This window comes from Ambystoma mexicanum, chromosome 6q (assembly GCF_040938575.1).
Source record: "Ambystoma mexicanum isolate Mex_15411 chromosome 6q, UKY_AmexF1_1, whole genome shotgun sequence".
NCBI lineage: Eukaryota > Metazoa > Chordata > Amphibia > Caudata > Ambystomatidae > Ambystoma > Ambystoma mexicanum.
Window position 1 is genome coordinate 1,617,488,135 of NC_090937.1, and position 23,875 is coordinate 1,617,512,009.

Sequence of the window (23,875 nt, forward strand, 5' to 3'; positions counted from 1 at the left end):
TAGGTTAGAACCACCATTTTAGTTTATTGTACAAAGTCACCCTGTAGTCTAAAATGGCCATCTCGTGTGATCTTGTTCTTTCCTTAACCTCTTCAACCTCTGTAGGAGGGTTAATGTCCAACCTGCCTTCAGGCTACATGTTAGGGTCATGTAGACCTTGTCCTTTGTTGACCTCGCGATCAGGGGATTGCTTGAATTAGCAATGTTAATCTCTAAGTATACAAGAACAATAATGCAATCCAAATACGACATGCAAAACATTTGTTTGATTTGTATTAAAGTAATATGTAAAGAGTGTAACGTTAAATTAGAGAATAATAATGTCTGTTAGTAAGTGTATTTAAAAGTAAACCGCATGCACGAGATATGTAAATTAGGAAATGAACCTAGCTCGACCCTAGCCCAGTGTGTTATTAACTTGTAAAGGGGCTGGACATCATTATAACAAACTGTATAAATACGCTGATGTCCAGCTAGGAAATTCTGCTCACTGCTCACATTGAACCCTGCTGGTGGTCTCTGTGATGTATTGACAGCCAAATAGCTATTTGTGTGCTTTGTGCAATACTGTTCAGTTTTGTAATAAAGATTCTGGGAATCTTTATAAGCCCATGTCAGTGTATTTTCCTTTGCTTGGTGTAACAGCCGTAATATTGTATTTTTCTGATTCCGCACCCTACACTTGCCGGGCTGGGGAGTTTTCCGATTCCTTGATGGTATCTTCCTTGTCTGTGGCCCCTACCATCCTCCTTGGTGGCTTCACAGGGCACTCTTTAAGGAAATGACCTGACCTTCCACAGTACAGACATAACTACTGCTGTCTCCTTTTATCCCTTTCCGCTTTAGTCAAGGGGGATCTGACACCCCCAATTTGCATTGGTTCTCCTGAACCTTCTGTTGTGCGGGCAATATTGTCCTTTGAATGCACATACATAGGGCGAGGGTCCGGTCTGGTTCGATCTGCTCTTCGGTCCTGCAACCTATCATCCAGTTGAACAAAAAGGTCAATGAATTCGGAGCAGTCTTTCGACGGGTTCACTACTTGTGCGAGAACATCCTTGAGCTCCCCCCGCAACCCCTGATGAAATAACATGGTTCTCATCTCCACTGGCCATTCTGCTTCAACTACTAGTCTATTGAACGTGGCTATGTATGTTAATAGGTCTTGATTCCCTTAGAATAGGGACAGAAGTTCGTTGTCTAATGCCTGCCCATGAGTACGACGGGCGAACAGCTTTTCCATCTCCTGCTAAAAGCCCCTGAAGTCATGCAGCAAAGGATCGTCTTGGGCCACAAAAGGTAGGATATCACAAAAGTGACCTGTGATTGGTCATTCAGAAAGGCCCCTGGTCTACAAAGGAAGTGCAGGCGGCACTGGTTCATGAACGTTGCAAACCTCTTGGGATCTCCCGTATATCGTTCGGGCGGGGCCAAGGGAAGTGCCCCAGGAAGGGTTATCTGAACGGGATTGGCTGATGGTGCTGGCATCGAGGTCACACTTCCCGGCAATGGTGCATACCCTGCTTGTGACTGGAGAAGTTGCCGGCTTAAATCATCATTGCATTCTTTGGCTACTATCAGCTCTCTCATCAGGGTGTTGGTCTCCTGCCTGACTGCATGTACTTCGGAACGTAGCTGCCCCAACATGTGGGATAACTGGTCGGTTTCTGACGTTTCCATGACGCCCAGGTGGATTTTGATGTGAGGATTTGTGTTCTCTAACGCTCACCTGGTATCCACGGGGACGTCACTCAGCCTGTTCTGACCTCTTACGACCTCCAACCTTTCCTTGCAGTCTACTCGACTGGAGACTGGGCCTGAAACACAGAGTCTAACTCCCTATTGTCTCTGTGTGCTTGAACCCCTTCTTCCCCGGGGTCCAACCCTTCCCTTTGATCCACAGCTCACCTTGTTTTCTTGGAAAGTGTGCTCTCCGTCCTGCTTTCAGCGCAGGGGTGCGTTGATTGATGCGGGCTTGTTGCTGCCTAGTTACTTCACTGGCAAGAGTCTGACAGGTAAGTATAATGAGTCTTTTGAACAGTTCTCTAACTTCGTTCCTTCCTTCCTTAGATTATGGCTGGCGTCCGGGGATGGCGACCTGCTGCTGAGATGAGTAGCGCTGTAGGTGAGTGAGAGCACGATGCGCGATGCGACCCTTTTGTATTTGTGTTGAACTGAGTTCTTTTTCTGTGTCTTTTAGGTGCTGCAACATTTTCAGCGTGGATGCCGGTTATGAAGAAGAAATGCGGTGAGTAAGCGCGGTATGCAGTGAGTAAGCGCGGTATGCGGCGCCTCTAGATGTTTCCACGCTAACCTGGAGTGTCTTTTCCCTCTTGCAGATGGATGAAAAGTTCCGGAGACAGAGTTCCCCCAGAGCGGCTGGGATTCAGGTAAGCGTTTGAAGCTCGTACAGTCTTTAAAAATAAGCGAAGATTTGCTGAATGCTTACTAATGCCTTTTTTTCTGTTCTTTTCCCTTTTCCTTAGGAAGCGGCATGCCAGGATGGGAATGACACCGCCAAAGATGCCCGCAGAATAGAAGAAGCGATGAATAATGGGCCGAATCGCCGCAAGGTAAGGCTGTTCCTAACGGTGTTCTTGTTCTTGCAGGAGCTGAGTGCAGAAGAAAGATGCAGGCCTACTGTAGACCGATCCGAACACAGTGAGTGTCATGCTGCAGGTGCAGAAAACACAAAGCATGTTTCTCAGCCTGGGCATGGCTTAAATAGTCTCTGGGTATCCCAGGTGTCTCTGGGCTGAACCACACCCAAAAGACTAGACTGCACATGCAGTTCTGGGAACCGAAATATGTGGGGGCATCCATCTTGTCCCCATCAATGCACTACAAGTCCAATCCCCAATGTTATCCTATGGGAGTGAGTGAGTCTGGTGCCACAAGCGCCAAGTCTGACTCCAAGTGGGTCTTTGGAGGGATGGAGAGGCCCTTGAGGGCCATGTAGGTGATCGTGGCCTGGCTCCAGCCTGACATCTTGGAGGGTGGGGGACATGAGGGGCAGGAATCATGACATCTGCACACAGGTTAGAATGGAGAGGAGGGTGTCTCGAAGACCTTTCCTCCCAAACATTCCCCCCTTTCATTACTTAAGTTACAAATATTGTAGTTCACCCAGCCTTTTACGCTCCTCCTCCTCGGCCACCGCCTCATCCCATGCGGGTGTTCTCTTTCGGGGCATCCATGCTCGGCATACTGCTCTGAGACTCTCCCCAGCCCTGGCATACTCATCTGGAGTACAAGTTATGTACAGATACATCCCCCATCTCCCTCCAGGTCCACCCACACCTCATTATACCAAGCTAGCTCACGGGGCTCTTTTATTGTGGTGTGATATAATCTATCTACAATGTACCCATCGTTGAATATGGCTGTTAGCCTGTATTTTGGTCCTGAGTCATCGCCTGTATGTACATGTGCCTCGCGTGTCATCTGTGCCACTCTTTTTGCATTGCCCATTGTCACCATCATCATTGCACTGTTAGGCACTGCATCTGTACAGCACCTAAAGCCTAATTGGCACACACAAAAAATCAAATCAATAGCAGAAAAACAATGGTGAGTATTAACAGTTTGACAGCAATCCCGAGCCAGAAAGGAAACCATGATAAAATGTCATTGAACCAGGTGCTGGGCTGTACCCCTCCTTCCGCTTTCATCCGCTTGCCAAGGTTGTGCACAGCTGCTATTACATGCAACAAGGTCCCATTGTCCGCATCTGCAGAAGGTATGAACGTGCAGCATGCACTCCCGATTTTTCAGCAAACACCTCCATCCATGGCTGTCAACATGTCTAGGACGTACCTGTTCTGCATTGTCATCAGCCGCAGGGCCTTTAGCTCCACCTTGATCACGTTAAATCCTTCTTCTGTGTCATTGGCTAGTTGTATCAGCTCCCAGCGGGTTATTTGGAGGCATTTTGCATTGGCCCGCGTCTGGATGTTTGGGACGAGGGAGGCAAAGAATGTCTCGGCGGAGTTGAACAGCCAAAACCTGTCTGGGATTTCAGCCAAGAGTTCCAAGGATGCCCTGGAGATATAATTTGATAACCTTCTTTTTTTTATACTGTGCTTTGGCGGTTTTCCTCGGATAGGGCGTATACAGGGACATCTTCAGTTGGTTGCAGGGGTTCTGGGTCCTTGACGGCCGTCAGTCCTTTCTCCGCTTGAATATGGCTTTCAGGTATCAGCATCAGGGCGGAATGCAGTGTTGCCAGAGAGCATGTGCCCCTCCATGACTGTGGGAGGTGCAGGTACGCTTGTTTGCCGAAAAACCCAGTAAGTGTCTATTAATGCAGCCGTCGCTTTCTTCATGTCTGGAATTATGAGCGTTTTGTTACAGTTCTTGTTTGTGCCCATGTTTACCTTTCCCTCTCCATGGAAGCACAGTTCGTAGGATATTTCTTTCTGCAGCTTAAATGGCTTTTCAAGGGCCGTTACCCATGTGAGTTTTCTGATGTGTTGGGTCCATATCGGGGCTCACGTTCTTTGGATCCATTGCAATTTTTCGTCTGCAACCCTCGTAGTGCCTCCACTTTGCATGTTATCCGCTCGTCTTGCCACTTGTTGTCCAAATATAATGTTCCTTTTATAACTAGAAATGGTTCCTTCAGGCATATTACTCCTTTAGGTTTCGAGTAGCACGTCTTTTCATTTTGCAGCATTTCAAAAGAGACGGTGTGTGCTTAAAAAGTATTTTAATTCTGCATACTGCAAGATGAAGGAGACACTGTGCATCTGCAACAGTTGGCTCTTGTGGTAACAGCACTTTAGGAGTACCCGAGGCATGGGGTATTAGAGAGCACACATAACAGCTCTCATTAGTTGTCTGCTTTGCTGTCGAGCTCATATCTGCATACCATTTATTGGACTGGTGTTGGTGCTGTGGATCTTCTATTGTGTCTAATCCCAGCCCGTGGTATTCATCATACTTTCTCTGTCCCGCCCCCCTTTTCCGTCTCCTATTACCTCTGAGTTGTTCTATGGCCTTATCTTTTCCATGCTGTGTTAGGGGTGTTCCGCCGGTTCCCCCCTTTTCCCACTCATTATAAAGGACAATGAATCTCTCAACAGTTTTTTCATTGTCTAGCTCCACACACTTAGGGAATACAGCATATTGTTCTGTTGGGTCATGTACAAGTGTTACAGTTGGGTCAGTATCATCGTATAGCCAGGGTAATTCAGAGGGGTCAGGGTCGTTCATATCAAACACGTTAAACTCAGAGTCATTATATGGAGAAGGGTGGGGCATACTGACATAGTTGTGCTGGCTGTGCTGTTTGCGTGTTGTGTGTCAGTTCTCTGTGTCCCGTGTTCCCAGATGAGTTTGAACCCGTCCCATATCAGGTGAGACCCCCTTTTTACCAAGTTGTTCCCATTTCCCCTCTCATTTAGATCAATAGATATAACTGCTATGGCCCAGTATACTACCAGACCAAACAACTTTGAAAAGAATATCACTGCACAAAAGAAAAGTCCAAACTCGTAACTGTACTTTCTCAAGTTAAAACCACAATTTCCATTTATATCTACTCTACTGTCGTTGACATCGGGGGCCCCCTCTGTTTTCATGGTTGCTCCTACAGAATGAGACATAAAGGCGCACTAAGCAAACACATATATTCATACTTTGTTATTCATATATCATTTCGTTGTATGTACATTTCTTTTCATTTTAAGTACGTTTAATATTAATTTCAATTTCTTTCATCAACTTCATTATATATTCTGGGTCATGGATAAAAATAAGGGAAAAAGAGAGAGAGAGAGAGAGACAGAGAGAGAGAGAGAGAGAGAGAGAGAGAGAGAGAAAACATTTTTAATCAATTTGTTTTATTGCAATTCTCTTAGTGCTGACACCTGTATCATATATTTATTTTAATTTTTCTCTTTCACATATTTCATCAATTGTCCTATTTTTCCTTTTATGTTTGTGTCACCTCTTCCGACCTGTCCTTTTTGTACATCAGACAAATGTATCAAATATCTCAGCCCTTTTACTTTCACAGCTGTGGGTGTGCAGTATTCTACTTCATATGGGCTGTGAAATCTTGGTGTATTCCACCGACGCACAAAACTCCTCACATATATCATCTCCCCTGGCATAAGCTGACCTGTAGGGCTATCAGTGGCTGGTGTTACTGTATAATTTGCTGCTTCTTGTGTGAATTGGGGTGCTAACTGTCTTGCAATCATATGTGCTGCTTTTGTGAGCTTTTTCAAATACTCATGAAACTCTTCTCCTAGTACTGTTGTGCTTCTGTGTGTATCTGATACCCTTTGTAGTGTTGAGTGTGCTGTGGGCACGCGTCTGCCTGTCACTATCTCGTGGTGGGACAAATGGTGGTTCTTACTGGGTTGATTCCTTAACTCGAACAGGGCCAGGGGCAAACAATATACCCAATTATTTTTCAGGGTGTAACATAGTTTTGATAGTCTGCTCTTAAGACGTCCATTTATTTTCTCAACAATGCCATTTGATTGCGGGTGGTAAATTATGCATAGTTTGTGAGTAATCCCTAACATTGCTGTTACTACTTTGAATAAATCAATAACGAAATGCATTTCATTGTTGGAGCGAATTACATCACATATTCCCCAGCGTGGGAACACTTCCCACACTAAGAATTTGGCTGCACACTTCGCGTCTGGGTGGGCGCGGGGACCTGCTTCTCCCCACCTTGAAAAGGGACACACTACCACTATCATGTATCGGGATCCATTGCATCTTTCGCCAATATCAGCGTAATCCACGTTTAGTTCTCTGAATAGTCCAATTGGTTTAGGCAGTGTTCCTCATACTGTTCTTAGTGTCATCCCTGAATTGTATAAACCAGTTTTCTTGAATTTCTACTGCTATGTGTTGTTTGGCATTGTGGGCTGGGAAATTAATCTGTTGAAAAATGAATTCTAATAGTGTCTGGGTCATTACTACCTTACCTGTGTTGTTTTGTCACCAAAGGAGATCAGTGGATGACTGGCTAGACCCTCTTTTTTCCCATAACTCTTTTTCCTCGGCTAACACTTCTTGCTGTAACTCCAGTATTTGAGATACTGGCATGCAGTTCTATCCCTCCCTCTTCTCTTCCTCTACATGCTTTTGTAAGATGTACTCACCTGTTGTTTCCTTGATTAGATAGGACGCTTCTTTGGCGGCAGCATCCGCTACCGCGTTTCCCAATGAGATGGCGTCATCTTTTAGCACTTCTATTAGTTCTGCTAATAATTCGGCATGCTGCACTGGGGATTCATCTGCTCTGCGAAATCCTCTCCTTCCCCAGCGTGCCAATCCACCATGTACTGTTGTGGTCATGTATGCAGAATCAGTGTATATTGTTACAGCACATCCCTTTGCTGTATGTAGTGCTTCAATTAGCGCCACTATTTCAGCTGCCTGTGCTGAAAAATGGACGGGCAATCTCTTTTGCACTATTACTTCATATTCACCTTCTTCTAGTCGTACCACTGACACCCCCACATGTTTTTCTCCTGTCTTAGAATTAATTGATGCAGGCCCATCTATGAAATATACCTCTCCTTTAATCAATGCATCCTCACTAGCCTTGGGTGTATCATCATCTTCCCCTCTGTATGTGACACAATCGCGCGTTTGCATGTCTTCCACTGTGCATGCCACTGTGAGGAATGTTGCTGTGTTCACTGTTTTACACCTCACTATGTGTATATTTGCACTTGATAGTATCATCTCGTATGCTGTGGCTCTTTGTGTTGTCAATGTACTCTTGGACCTTTCTAATATTGCGAATAGTGAATGCTCCACGTACAAAGTCACGGAGCATCCCGTCACAATTGCTGCACTTTTTTCAATGGTGAATGCTGCAGCTGCGTGACCTTGTTCGCAAGTGAAGTGTCCCTGCATCACTGCGTCTAGTGTACCACTGTAGTACGCCAGAGGCTTGTGGCCAAATGATGTTTTGTGTGTCAGTACTGCTGTCATATGTGTCTCATCACAATGCGAAAATGTGCAGTCATAGTCTGGGTTTGCTAGGACGGTGCCGTTGATATCAGTTCTTTCAGTGCACTGAAGGCAGTGTGCATTTCTTGTGTCCATTGTATTGCTACACTCTCTCTGCGTGCTTCTTTGAGCCCTTGTATGAGTGGCTTTGTGAACCCTGCATACTCTGATATCCAGGTGCAGCAGTAGTTGCACATTCCCAGATGTTTCTGCATTTCCTTCACTGTTTTTGGTTCATTCACAGCTAGCCCTGCAGCTGCCCTATGGGGTATTATTCTTTTTCCATCTTTTGATATTAGCTGACCCAAATACAACACTTCTGTCAAGCAGTATTGTAATTTTTCTCTGTTTACTTTGTAGCCTTTGTGTGCCAACAATGTCAGTAGTGTTACAGAGTCCTGTCTGCACTCATCCTCATTCGTTCCACAAATCAAGAGGTCATCTACGTATTGAATGATTGTGCTCTTTGTGTCAATGTTTCCAAGATCTTCATGTAAGATCCAATTGAATATGCTTGGGCTCTCACAATATTCCTGAGGTAATCTGCAATGCTCATATCTTTTCCCCCCCAGGGTGAATGGAATCAAATATTGTGACTCAGGGTCCAGTGGCACTGAGAAGAATGCATTCTTCAGATCTACCATTCTGAAAAATGATGCATCCTTGGGTATGCTGCAGAAAATTGATGCTGGATTCAAGACAAGTGGGAATTCCTTTTGTATGACATCAGTGAGGGGGCGTAGATTCTGTATCATCCGCCATAGCCCTCCCTTTGCTTTTTTAATGGGGTGAATACAAGTGTTACATGGTGGATTTGAAGGCACTATGATCCCTTGATGGAGTAGGGCTATATTGGTTCTTTTATCCCTTCTTCTGCTTCTTGTAAAAGGGGGTACTGTTTTACACGGGGCAACAATGTCCCCGTTTTGAGTTTTGTTTTTATTGGTGTCACTTCACGCAGCAATCCCACATCATGTGGGCCTGTTATCCATTATTCCTGTGGCACCAGTTGCATGTCATCATTAAAAAAGGTAGGCGATGTGCCCACCAACGCCTTACGCTGTACGGGCACTTGTCTTTCTGATTCATTATGTCACAGGGAATTGCTATCTTCATTACTATTTCTCCGTCACTGTCTGAGTCAGTGAAGAGCTCCTCATCAGACAAATCTCGCAGGGGTATGTTGCCATTGATACACAACACTCTTCGCCATTCACATCTGTGTATGTCTACTCCAATCACTGCTATTCTTTGTGCATACCTTTGTGCTATTCTTTGTGGATACCTGCTCCCAATGCAAATCTAGGGACAAATCAGCAAGTAACTGCAATTCGAAAATCTATCAACTTAAACACATTCAACACTAAAAATAACGGATATTTCATTCCCAATAGCAACACTAGATTCATACTAAATTGCCACATTATGTCAACATCGCTGTCACCCCAGCCACCAATATGGTGCACACAATTATAATTTCCCTTTTTCAGGCTCCCTACAGCCTCCTCTCCTCTCTCGCTCATTCCTGACTGTCTATCCATGATTTAGGATTGGTGCGCCTCCAACGATCTCTGCCTTAATGCCAGTAAAATGGAGATCCTTCTCATTGGGACCCCTGCTGCCGCTTTCCCTCTTTCATTCCGGCCCCTCTCCTTGGGCCCCCTTCCTTTGCCATCCTGTGAGGTAAAAAACCTTGGTGTCATCTTCGACTCCACTCTCTCCTTTATGCCTCACCTCACAGACCTTGCCAAGAAGGCCCACTACCAACTGCACCTCCTCAAAAGCACTCTTACTTGTCTCACTTTCCCAAAGAAGCTCACTGTCTCCAGAGTCCTGGTTCTCTCTAGGCTGCACTACTGTGACAACCTCTTTTCTCAATCTGCCCTCCACTACTCTCCACCCTCTAAAACTAATCCAGAACAGACTGCAAGATTTATCCTTGGCCTCAAGCCTAGGGACCGTATCTCTCCAGCCCTGAAATCTGTCATGATGCCTACCCCCGGAGCACCAGGCCAAGCCGAGCACCCCCGGAAGCAGGCATCATGTCCTCGGGTAAATGCCCAGCGGCCCCTTATAGGGGCTCTTGGGACTCAGTCCTGGCGCCTTTGGCGCCAGGCTCATGTTGGACATCAGTCCTGGCGCCATAGGCGCCAAGCTCATAAAGGGAGGTGTTTTTTGCACTTACCTGATGCAGACCATGCTGCACGCTTCAGGCCTCCCTGAGACCTGAAAGGGACTATTTTTTCAAAGGGACTATTTTTTCACTCGGGCGTGGCCAGGGAAGGATACATACCTAGTTGGGGAAGGATACATACCTGGGACTTCTTTGGAGGCTATTTAAGCCACGCCCAGACAGCAGCTCATGCTTCGCGTTGTTCTGCTTCCTGCAGCTTAACGCTCACCGTGTCTGCTCCTGCTCCTGGACTCCAGCCACGCCCGCTTCGAACCTGGAAGACCTGCAAGGAAGGAAGAGAAGAGAAATGTGAAAACCAAGGACTATTTCAAACTTCTTACCTGCATCCGGAATCTTCTCGCCAGCATCCCTGAAGAAAGACTTCCATTTAATAGCATCACGTTGCTCGCTGCAGCGCCACGCATCACTCACCTGTCCTCGAGACATCTCCCGGCTCCATCGCGGCTGTTAGCATCGGACGTCACATCTCTGCACCTAGGGGAGAGAGGAAGAAACAAAAGGTGAGCAGAAGGAACACAGAAGGAAAGCCTGATTAACAGCCATAATACTTACCGGCTTTTCTTCCACATTTCGGGTCGGCGCCGCCCCGTTGGCAGGTACCGTACCCCGGCCCCTATGGGGAAAGGACAAGAGACATTTCTGGGGAATGATAAGGACATTTAGAGGGATTGCCCTCATCACTACTCACCTCGGCAGTTTAACCCCTCGACGCATCGCCTTCATTCTGCACCTGAAATAAAGGACAGATCACAGGTTAGAAAGACAACATAAAGGGGGCCTCACTTGAACTTTGAACTTTCATACTTACGGCGCATCGCTCAGGAAAGTCAAGTGGATTTTGCCAGCGCCATTCTGAAAACCAGTGAAGTAACTGGACGAACACGCACCCCTGCACCAGAAGCAGGATGGAGAGTTCATCCTTCCAAACCATAAGGTGAGCTTAAACCGGGGTTTGGATGAAGTTAGAGAGGAACGAAGGGGGAAGGGGGAAAGGGAGGAGCTAGCACACTATTCTGCAGACTGTTAATCCCCTTTCTCATCTGCAGAAGGATATTCCTACAGGCCAGGCAAGCATGATTTGGAGGTCCTGTCCAATCGGTGTTCCGGGTCCTGCGCATCACGCTAGAAGAGGCCACAGCAATCCAGACTAGACCAGCGCCCCCGTGGGAACCAGGTGAGCGTTACAGAACGCGAAGCCTTCCTACAAATTCCCACCCAGGCGCTATGGAAACTTCCGAAACTGACCAGTTGGCCCAATTACTGGGGGAATTACGGGCCGAAGTACATGCCGCTCATCAAGAGACTAGTGCCCTCAGGAGGGAAGTGATTGTAATAAAGGATAGAGCTGATGACCTGGCTAGACAGCTTTTGCAAGGTCAAGCTGGACAAACTCCTTTACCCGGTTCCGGGGGGGAACCCCGCTCCTGTGGTTTCCAGTAACCCGGTGCAGATTAATCTACCTGGAAACATGCCGCTGGCCCCACCTGAACGCATTGCTGGGGACCCCAAACGATTCGCCGTATTCATGAATCAGTGTCGTTTGCACTTCCTATGCAGACCTGGGGCCTTCCCTAATGATCAGACCAAGGAAGCCTTTGTGTTGTCATATCTCAGCGGCTGTGCTGCCGATTGGTCAGTCCCACTGGTAACTCAAGATGACCCGATTCTTCGTGATTTTCAAGGATTTCAAACAAGCATGGAAAGGTTATTTGCTCGACACTCCCAGGGACAGGCTCTGGATGACGAACTTCTATCTCTGCGACAGGGCAATCAAGACCTTCTATCCTACATTGTAACCTTCAATAGACTAATTGTGGAAACTGGTTGGCCAGAGGATAAAAGAATCACGTTATTCTATCGAGGTCTACGCGGAGAACTTAAAGATGTCCTGGCACAAGTTGTAAATCCGCCCCAAGAATGCACTGAATATATAGACTTAGTGGTCCAATTGGATCACAGGCTGCGAAACAGAAAAGCAGATCAGTCCAAGTTTGAAACCCGGGTGTTGGACAAGACCCACGCTAACCCCGATGGGGCTGATGCCTCGGAGCCTATGCAAATCGGAGGTGTTAAAGGACCCCTAACTCAAAAAGAACGGGAAAGAAGACGACAGATACAATTATGCCTTTATTGTGGGTCCTCTGGACACTTTCTATGAGATTGCCCGGTTAAGCCGCCCAAGAAGGTGGTAGGAGCCGCTGATAAAATCCATGGAAACTCTGTATCGGGAAACGACCACGCCTGGCAAGCGTAGGGGTCCGCTTGCCGAGCTTGAAAACTAACTCTCAGACCTCGCATTTCATTGTGCCAATGGTCCTCGTAGATCCAGAACAGCCTAAACGGTTGCATGCTATAAAGGCATACATCGATAGCGGGGCTATAGGAAACTATGTGGATCGAGAATTGGTCTCTAGGATAAACCTCCCTCTGCGTCCTAAAACCAACAAAGATGTCATCACCACAGTAGATGGAACCGAAATTGCCTCTGGACCGGTAACACATTCCACAGCTGAGATGACACTTGTAGGTCCGGATGGCCATCGGGAGGCAGTTGTGTTTGATGTTATCAAGGCTCCACAGTTTCAGCTTATTCTCGGAATCCCTTGGTTAGAGACACATAATCCTCGAATTGATTGGCGAGCAAAGAGAATAACCTTCCCGGATTGTGCACAAACCTGCTACCCAGAAAATCCAAAGATTAATCTAGCATCAGTAACCTCTGTCCCCGTGCAACTACCTCCAGAGTACCAAGACTTTCAGGACGTCTTCCAAAAGGAACAGGCCAACACGTTACCTCCCCACAGATCGTACGATTGCCAAATCAATCTGGTGCCCGGTGCACAACCCCCTTGTAGCAGGATTTACGACCTTACTGAACCAGAGAATCTGCATTTGAGACAATATTTAGATCAATACCTCGCCAATGGTTCCATTCGCCCGTCAAAGTCCCCGGCATCCTCAGCTTTGTTCTTCGTGCCTAAAAAAGAAGGCGACCTTAGAACTTGTATCGATTACCGCGCATTGAACCAGATAACTGTTAAAAATCGTTACCCTCTGCCTCTGATCCCTGAACTCCTTGACCAGGTGAAGGACGCTTGCGTATACACCAAGTTAGATCTCCGGGGGGCTTATCATCTGGTACGAGTAAAAGAAGGCGACGAAGGGAAAACGGCCTTCCGTACAAAATATCGACTATTCGAATACCAGGTGATGCCTTTCGGGTTGTGCAACGCGCCTGCAGCCTTCCAATTCTTCATGAACGATGTCCTTCGGGAACTCATCGATGTCTGTGTTGTCGTGTATATCGATGACATTCTTGTACTCCTCTTTGGAATCTGATCACAGAAAGCATGTCAGGGCCGTCCTAGAGAAACTGCGCCAGCACAAACTGTTTGCCAAGCTGGAAAAATGTGTTTTCCATACCACCGAGGTTGAGTTTCTCGGATTCATCCTGACACCTAAAGGGGTCCGAATGGATTCACGGAAAGTGGATGCCATCCTCAAATGGCCATCACCTATTTCGGTGAAAGGTGTCCAAAGAATGCTTGGTTTTGCCAACTTTTATCGCAGGTTTATCCCGGAGTTTTCACGTGTACTGCACTCTTGCGAAAAAATAAACATTTTGAATGGACCGAGGAAGCCGAACAGGCCTTTCAGGAGTTGAAAGCTAAGTTCACGTCCGCACCCATTTTGAAGCACCCGCGTCCCGATCTCCCATATATAGTCGAAACCGACGCGTCCAGCTTAGCCATGGGAGCTGTCCTGTCTCAGAGAGACCCTGAAACCAACCAACTGCACCCCGTAGCATTTTGGTCCAGAAAGTTCTCGCCGCCGGAGATAAATTATGCGATCACCGATAAGGAACTATTAGCCATTAAGTCTGCCTTCAAGGCTTGGCGGCATTATCTCCTCGGCGCCCGGCATACCATCACAGTGATCACTGATCACCGAAATTTACAATATTTAAAAACTGCCAAGGCTCAATCGTCTCGACAGCTCCGATGGGCTTTGTTCTTTGCTGAGTTCGATTTTGTAATCACCTACCGCCCCGGCTATAAGAATGGTAAGGCAGACGCTCTATCCCGAATTGGAATGGAAGAAATAGACACAAACTCAGAACCTGTGCCGATAATTCCCGAACAAAGAATTTTAGGGATAACCACTTTACAAACCCTTGAAGACATTCAAGCACGAGTGAAACAATTCCTGGACTCTTCAGCCTTGCAGGATTGGATCAAAAGGGGGTCTAACTTTTCAGTCAAGGATGGCTTACCTTACTTCCAAGGACGCTTATTTTTGCCAGAAAAGGAATTGCAAGAACTGGTTATTTCCCATCATCATGATACCCTGATGGAAGGACATCCTGGCATTGCCAAAACAGAGGAAAAGGTTAAACGACAATTCTGGTGGCCTTCCTGGCGAAAGGATATTAAATCTTTCGTGATGTCCTGTGGAGTTTGTGCCCAAAACAAAGGTCAAAAGACAAGACCCGCCGGTCTTCTTCAGCCCTTACACATTCCACCAGCACCTTGGCACACCCTGTCACTAGATTTTATCACGGACCTGCCCTCTTGTAATGGTTACAATACTATTCTGGTCGTGGTGGATTTATTTTCCAAAATGGCCCACTTTATTCCGTTGAAAGGATTACCTTCAGCCTTTGTTCTTGCCAAAGAATTCCTCGAAAATATCATCCGTTTGCATGAATTCCCGTCCATACTAGTCTCCGATCGGGGAAGCCAGTTTATTTCTCATTTTTGGAAAAAGTGTTGTCAACTGGCATAAATCGACGTAAGACTCTCGACCAGCCACCACCCACAGACCGATGGTCAGACGGAGAGAACGAACCAGACCCTTGAACAATATCTACGATGTATGTTGCACCAATCGGAGGGTAATTGGAAGGACATTTTATGGGTGGCAGAATATGCATACAATAACTCGATACACTCTGGAACTGGTCAGAGCCCCTTTTATACCCTATATGGACATCACCCTCGTACTTCAGACTTGGACTCACCTCTGAGCCTTGAAATGCCCGCAGTGGACCATTTGAATTCTACGATTACTCAAGCCTTCAAGGATGCAACTGCACATTTGCAACATGCGAAAGGGAAATACAAAAAGAATGCGGATCTGCATCGAAGAGAGGCGCCTCCATACCAAATAGGGGATCAAGTATGGTTGGCTACCAAACACCTATCACTCAAGGGGCCTCGAACATTTAATCCAAGGTATTTAGGCCCTTACTCGATCAAAGCTATAATCAACCCAGTGGCAGTCAAGCTCGATCTACCAGCTAACATGCGGATTCACCCCATTTTTCATGTGTCACTTTTGAAACCAGTGCACCCAGGAACCAGATTAACAAAGCCACCAGAACCGATTCAGATAGATGGAGAGCCAGAATTAGAGGTGAAGAACATTTTGGATTCCAAGATCTCAAAATCAAAACTTTTCTATCGAATTGATTGGAAAGTGTACGGGCCTCAGGAAAGGTCTTGGGAACCCAGTGATCACGTACATGCACCTCGGCTGGTAAAAAGGTTCCATCGGAATTTCCCAAACAAACTGAAACCTCCAGAAGGAACGACCTTGGGAGCGGCCTTGGGGGGGAGTGCTGTCATGATGCCTACCCCCGGAGCACCAGGCCAGGCCAAGCACCCCCGGAAGCAGGCATCATGCCCTCGGGTAAAAGCCCAGCGGCCCCTTATAGGGGCTCTTTGGACTCAGTCCTGGCGCCCTTGGCGCCAGGCTCATGTTGGACATCAGTCCTGGCGCCATAGGCGCCAGGCTCATAAAGGGAGGTGTTTTGTGCACTTACCTGATGCAGACCATGCTGCACGCTTCAGGCCTCCCTGAGACCTGAAAGGGACTATTTTTTCAAAGGGACTATTTTTTCACTCGGGCGTGGCCAGGGAAGGATACATACCTAGTTGGGGAAGGATACATACCTGGGACTTCTTTGGAGGCTATTTAAGCCACGCCCAGACAGCAGCTCATGCTTCGCGTTGTTCTGCTTCCTGCAGCTTAACGCTCACCGTGTCTGCTCCTGCTCCTGGACTCCAGCCACGCCTGCCTCGAACCTGGAAGACCTGCAAGGAAGGAAGAGAAGAGAAAGGTGAAAACCAAGGACTATTTCAAACTTCTTACCTGCATCCGGAATCTTCTCGCCAGCATCCCTGAAGAAATACTTCCATTTAAAAGCATCGCGTTGCTCGCTCCAGCGCCACGCTTCACTCACCTGTCCTCGAGACATCTCCCGGCTCCATCGCGGCTATCAGCATCGGACGCCACATCTCTGCACCTAGGGGAGAGAGGAAGAAACAAAAGGTGAGCAGAAGGAACACAGAAGGAAAGCCTGATTAACAGCCATAATACTTACCGGCTTTTCTTCCACATTTCGGGTCGGCGCCGCCCCGTTGGCAGGTACCGTACCCCGGCCCCTATGGGGAAAGGACAAGAGACATTTCTGGGGAATGATTAGGACATTTAGAGGGATCGCCCTCATCAACACTCACCTCGGCAGTTTAACCCCTCGACGCATCGCCTTCATTCTGCACCTGAAATAAAGGACAGATCACAGGTTAGAAAGACAACATAAAGGGGGCCTCACTTGAACTTTGAACTTTCATACTTACGGCGCATCGCTCAGGAAAGTCAAGTGGATTTTGCCAGCGCCATTCTGAAAACCAGTGAAGTAACTGGACGAAAACGCGCCCCTGCACCAGAAGCAGGATGGAGAGTTCATCCTTCCAAACCATAAGGTGAGCTTAAACCGGGGTTTGGAGGAAGTTAGAGAGGAACGAAGGGGGAAGGGGGAAAGGAGGGAGCTAGCACACTATTCTGCAGACTGTTAATCCCCTTTCTCATCTGCAGAAGGATATTTCTACGGGCCAGGCAAGCATGATTTGGAGGTCCTGTCCAATCGGTGTTCCGGGTCCTGCGCATCACGCTAGAAGAGGCCACAGCAATCCAGACTAGACCAGCGCCCCCGTGGGAACCAGGTGAGTGTTACAAAATCTTTCCACTGGCTTCCGGTGGCTGTAAGAATCAAGTTCAAGTTGGCATCGTCCACAAGGCTTTTTGGAGCCACACCCGTACTACATCCAATGCTGTCTTCCAAGATACCTTCATTCTCAAGCCCTTCGCTCAGCTACCGCCAACTCTCTGAGGGTTAAGTGCTCCTCCACGCTTCTCCTCGCAGAGAGTGGGAGATAGATCTCTATCCTCTGCAGGTGCCTTCCTCTGGAACGGCCTCCCTGCCTCTCTCAAACTTGAGCCGGACCACCTGAAGTTGTGGACGCAGCTCTAGACCCCTGCTGACCTACCTGTCTGCTGCACTGACTGGTTTGTTACCCTCAGAGTCTCATAGGCATCTCACACACTAGAGGGTGTAACTGTAACTCCTACAGTCCCCTACCTATTCGCACTGGCTGCACTTACTCAGAGCAATGCTGTCCTGATTGCACTTCCCCTTTCCCTCTCCCTGGCACTTCCCTCTTCCCCTCCAATTGCACCATGCGCTGTCCCACTTGCATGATCTGAATGACACAAGGCCTAGTAAGATTGTTTGTCTTGTCCTCACTCGCGCATAGAAACACTTGCGTACAGGCTTGTTATAAATAACATATCATATCATTCACTGACGTGCCTGTTGGGTGTGATAAGTGATGTATGAGCCTGAACTCCGCCTTCTTGGGAACCAGTCCCAGTGGGGAGCATAATCATTTCTGGATGGGTATCTGGTTGAAAGGCCCACTCACTCTGCCTAGTGCAATTTGTTTTTGCATTTTCTTTCCCACTACTACAGGGGCCATTAATACAGATTTCAGGTTTTTGGGGGAAGTAACATGAATTGTGTCCCTGAAATGGGATGGGAAACCTATTCTTGAAACCTTCCTCTAGAAAAGTACTAATTTCTTTGTCCGGAAGTTCGATGAGTCAATATTGCATGGCCTCTATATTTATTGGTGATCTTCCCAATGAAAAAAACCTTCAGGGTTTCTTGGGAGTGCTCTGGAAAGCAGGGAACTTTGTGTATCTAATATACCTGCTGCACGGGTGCTGAAATCTGCACTCGTCTCCCTAGTTTCAGATACCCTTCTCCAATGTCCAGCACATTGTTGTGGAACCGCTGTTAGCCCCGTTCTGTGGAGGGTCTTGAGGGTGCTGGTTGTTACAAAATTCAAATCTCTGACCCCCAAACTGCTTCCTCCGAAAGGACTGACACCGTTTATAATGTGACTGACTGTGGTCCGCCTGCTTGTATGAGTTGTAAGAATTCCCCTACCCATACTGTTAGTAAGAGTTGTGTGTAGGGTATGCAGTGGAGGGGCTGTGTGGCCTTGGCCTTCAAAACATTAAATATGTAAAGGTTTGCTTCTTCTTCCTCCCACCCCAAATCTGGGTAACTATCCATCATCATTTGGAACTTCCTGTCGTAGTTGAGCCATGCTTCACCCCATATGTCTTGGAAACCTTCTGCATTATAATTATAATAATTCTGCGCTCATAAGCGATGAGTGCTGATCCTTCCTCAGGACATTTTTCTTGAATTATTGTTGCCAGTATGTGAAAAGCTGCAGCCAGTTATGAAAAGTCTACTCTACTGCCACTTTCCTTGGGTTGTTCTCCATTAATATCAAAACCTCTCTTTTCGAATTCAAGTAAAGAAAACATTTCTACAAACTGGATTTCCATGTCTTCCTCTTGGCTTTTTTCTCAATGTGCCGAGCTAGCGTTTTGTTTATTTTCCTGTGTGTGTCTTTCCCTACTGAATGTCTACCATAGTTTGTTTGGTTCCATGTGTTACTATCCCCGCAAAAATATCGCCATACAAAAATATTGCCATATTTTTGTGGCAAAATTAAGCCATGGAACCTGCGGGGGACACCCCCGCAACCCACTTAATGTTTTTACTGGAGCGGGGGACATCCCCACCACCCCCTATCCCAATAACCCCATAAATTATCCCCACTAATAATATCACCTATGGCCTTACCCCACGACCAAATATATGGCGATATTATTGTTGGGGATAATATTACCTGATACCGTTTCTTTTATATAGCTCCTGTTCATCCTTTCTTGTGCTTTTTAGCTCGAAAGTTCTTTATTTTCCCCCCTCTTCTTCACCCAGGCTCTTAAGTGTCTTTGTTCGTCCTCCTCGCCTCTGCTGGTTACGTATTGAGCTCTCCCCTTCTGTGTTGGATGAAGTATATACATCTTTCTCTACCCTCTTTTTTGTTACTTTTCCTTTATGCTGATTTTCCTTTCTCAAGGTTTTCTTTCACCGCCCCTTGCCATAGGAGCGCAGGAATTTCTCAAAATTATTCATAAATTCATCCGGTGATGTACCTGATAATGGCTTTCCGGTTCCCTGTTCTTTCATCGACAGGCTTTCTAACGCCTGCTGTTTCAACGTGGAAAGAATAGTGAAAAACGTTCATCACATTTTTTATTAAATTGTTTTTTTAGGGGGGTTCCACTGCCTCAAACACCTCCTCACCCACAACTTTTTAACTATTTCCGACCCCCCAATCCCTTATATGCCCTTTCCCAACCCCCCCAAAAAAAATCGATGAAACCTTTTTGTTATTCTTTCCACATTGAAACAGCAGGCGTTAGAAAGGCTGGTGATAAAAGAACATTGTACCAGCTTTCCTGCACCCGTGCTCTTCAGTGTTTCAGTTGGTACCAGTGGTGAACTCCCTGTTCGGCTCGGCAGCCACCTGGTTCATAGGGCTGTCACGGGTAAAACAGCTGTCACGGGTAAAACAGCTGCTCCCTCGTTCCCCCGTAAGGGAGCCATGAAAACTTTTTCAGCTGACACTGGTAAAACAGACCATTGTTGGCAGGTTGCTGTTCTTCCGTGCACCTATAAGAGAGTCATGGAAGGTTCTTCTTTGGTGAGACCAATTCTGTGAGGACCACAATCTGGCCCGAAAAAAGGTGCTTGCTGCCTGCTCAATCTGCCTCCATGAAGGGCACGATTGACAATGTTTGATCTCTGCTGTCTTACTTCTTGCTGATAGATTTTATCCATCAGCGGTGAATATTGGATACCGAGGCTTGGGCCTCATATCTTCTCGGGTTGAGTGTGTAGTCGCGGGTTAGGATTCTTCGTGGTCTGTGTGGACTAGTCACAGTAGGGCTGCTTTCACAGGGTCTTCGCTATGATGGGCCGCGGGTAGCAATCGAAAGGGTTTAGCAGTGGCCTTTTAGACACAGGGTGATGTTGAATGCCGCCAACCCTCCCCCGAGTTTCCTTCTCTTCCTGTGTTGCTTACCTGTTCCAATCTCTCCCTCCACCTCACTTCCCACTTCCCTTTGAAGGTCTTTGTGTCCTGTTGCCCCCCCAGGTCTTGATAATTGCATGCGCAACCCCCTTGAATGCTGCTGAACCAAATGTTGCCTTGTTAATGAGAGCGCTCTGTGAGGCTACTACCTGCCTACCTATCATTCCCCGTACCCCCTTAATGCCTTGTCCCTTTTACTGCTGCAAATTTCTTTTTTAAGCTGTTTGAAATAGATGTTCTGGGACAAATGAGCACCCTTTCCCCCTAATCCACTCAGCTAATGTTCCCCCAGACGACCACCTTTACCAGTGCAACTGCATTTCCACCCACATCATGTCCTCTTTCAGCATTGTTGTGATATGATACATGATATGATATTTATAATGCGCTTAATACCCAGAGGTTTCTAAGCGCGGACCCGGGTATCGAACCTGTGTTGCTCTGTGTCGTCTTGCTTCCAAGGCGAGGACATTGCCCCTGAGCTATCCTCCCGAGACTGTTACATGTTCCCTGCCAACTGCTACCCTAAAAGCAATGTCAGTATCATGTTGCTAGGACTGCTGGCTGCTGCAACCATCTAATGTGTGCCAGCAGCTCCCTCTAAGGTTCTGCACTCTGTTTCTTCACGAGGCTAGGTCTGTGATCAACAAACCTCTCACCTCACCCGCATTTGGAGGGCGTCACCCGCAATGGACATCTTTTGACCCTCCCAAAACACGACCATCTTCCACAGACTTCAATGGGACTTGCCTGCCCGGGAAGGCTTTGGGAACACACGACATCTCAATCTCTCCCATTGCTTTCAATGGGATCACCTGCCACACACCCACCAAGCAAAGCTGACTTCTGATACGTTGAGGAGCATGACAATTTCTCAAAATAAAACCAAATAAAATGTTCTAAATATTGCCCTGCAAAAAGATATGGCACCATGTGTAAATACAAAGGGCCTGATTTGCTTTTCTTTTTTATTGTTTTATGCTTGGAAACAAATTCATCCTTAACAATATGAATGAATTACAAATATTAAAAAAAGAAGAGCAATCATTAAAATGATTTAAAAAAGAATATAAAAGCAAAATGACAATACCATTGTAAAACATGATTCCTTTTTTTTACCCAATGCCATAAAAAGCATATTAAACACTCCACTTCAATATGATACACAGTTAATTTCTTTTCATCCGTCTAAATGTAGGGTCCTTAATGATTGAACAAGAGCCAAGACCTGTGCGGTAGGTTCCCCCAGGAAACATCTCTGCCACAGATACTCACTTTCAAGGTATGACAAAGAATACACACATTCTTTAAAAATTGCTGCCCGTCTTGATAGTAAACTTGGACAATCTTATAGATATATATTTGTGAAAGTGTGTTCGGGGCTGGCTCCAGCCCCATACCAGTCTGGAGTGTACTGGCGATAGTGAAATTTGACCAACCCCGCCAATTCACCCAGCACAGGGCGTAGTCCGGGCCTGTGCTATCAGTGTAGGTGATTTCGGGAGATTGACAATTTAGCGACTATTCCACAAATAGGAAGTTAGGACACAAGGTCGACACACCAGTCTGGGGTGTACTGACGAGAGTGAAATTTGACCAACCCTACCCATTCGCCCTGCACAGGGTTGGAGGGAAGTCTGGCCCTTTGCTATCAGTATAGGTGATTTAGGTAGATTGCCAATTTTGCAATTTTTCAAGAATAGGAAGTTATGACACAATGAAACATACACAAGGCTATAGCAGACTTCCACGTGCAAGCCCGGGCATCACCGGGTGGTACTGCTAGTATATAATAATGTGTTTCACGGATTCCAACTCACCATGATTGTTACAAAATGTACAGGAACCTATACCACTCAAATGATTTACAGAAGTGTTTTTCAATGGGCAAGCCCAATTGGAAAACATTGGAAAACCCCAAGAATGTGTGCTAAGGTTTCTCGGGCTAATTCCCAGAATGGGTGTTTTAGGGAGCATTGTGTTGCAAGGGGCAGAGAAACGGAAGACCACTTAGTCAAGGAGGTACTGTGTGAATTCAGCGGCCTATCAATAAAAAACTTGGACTGTACTTGTATTTATTTATATGTGATGTACAAGGTACCAGTGGAGAAAGCAGTCAATTTGTGACGCATTCCCTCACTACCTGCCAAGTCATAAAACACTGGGTACAAAAATAAGAGACTACGTTTTGGTGACAAGAAAGATAATGAAAAGCAACTGAGGAGGAAGGGCGTCTGAAGACCATGGAGGTCATTACAACTCCGGCGTTAAGGGTTAACGACTGCGTTAACCCTTAACGCCGGATTCCCACTTTAACGCCTGCTTTTGGCAGGCGTTAAAGTCCATGGCGCTAACCCGCCATGGTGCTAATTACGCCGCCGTAATTTACGGCGGCGTAATTAGCGCCTTCCCCACTCCCATTATGCCCTAAGGGGCAAAAATGCGAATGGGGAAGGGAAAATGGGAAATGGGGATTTACCGCCCCACTCACCTTGAAATGGGGCGGTAAATCCGCCATCCACCATGGTGTAAACGTAGTTTACATCATGGTGGTAAAGTTGGTGCACTTAGCACCAAGGTTGTAATGACCTCCCATAGCAGAGTTTTCCGAAGATTAATCTCCAACCCTCACCTGTGAGCTATGAGAAAGTAAAAGGGCACACTATTGAGTATGCTAACTAGTGATTGGGTATTTATGTCGATTACTTTTCCAGCTAGACTTTTAAAATAAAGTGAGTAGGATTTCCAGTAAGAAAGATCTGCCTGTTGTGCGCTCGCTGCTGTGATATGTGTGTCATCGCGGGTTAGAATCCCAGCAAGGTCAAATCACCCTTTCATCCTTCTGAGGTAGCAACTTCGGTTGGATGGTAATTGGGTGATAATTGTATGTAAATCTTCTATGTACAGCTCTTTGGAAAAAGCGCTACATAAATAACATATCGTCAACATTTCAGAGAGCGCGGTTGCCCAACTAAAAAATACTGAATTTCAATTAGGTCCATACAATGAGTACCCGCGAGTTAGTGAGTGAAAACATCAAATATAAATGAGTAGATTGCGACCCTTCAGTGTGTGTCAGTGCCGTATAAATGGTCAGTAAGATTACCATTATTAATATGCCTGTCGCTCTCCGAACAGGCCCTGGGAGGGGGACATTGAGAATCTGAAATCTGTCAATGTTTGAGGCAGTAGGGAGCGGCTGCCTCTATTTAAAAGTGATGTGCGGGCTGTAATGAATGAACAAAAATAGCAACTTACCATCTTTCCGTGCCATTTAATTACTTTTCTGCTTGACGCGCGGCCCCGGGAGAGCGGGAAGAGGGGGCGCCAGTAATGAAGCAGGGAATTGGAGTGGCGGGGACGAGCGCAGGCAGGTGTCGGCACGTCAAGGCGT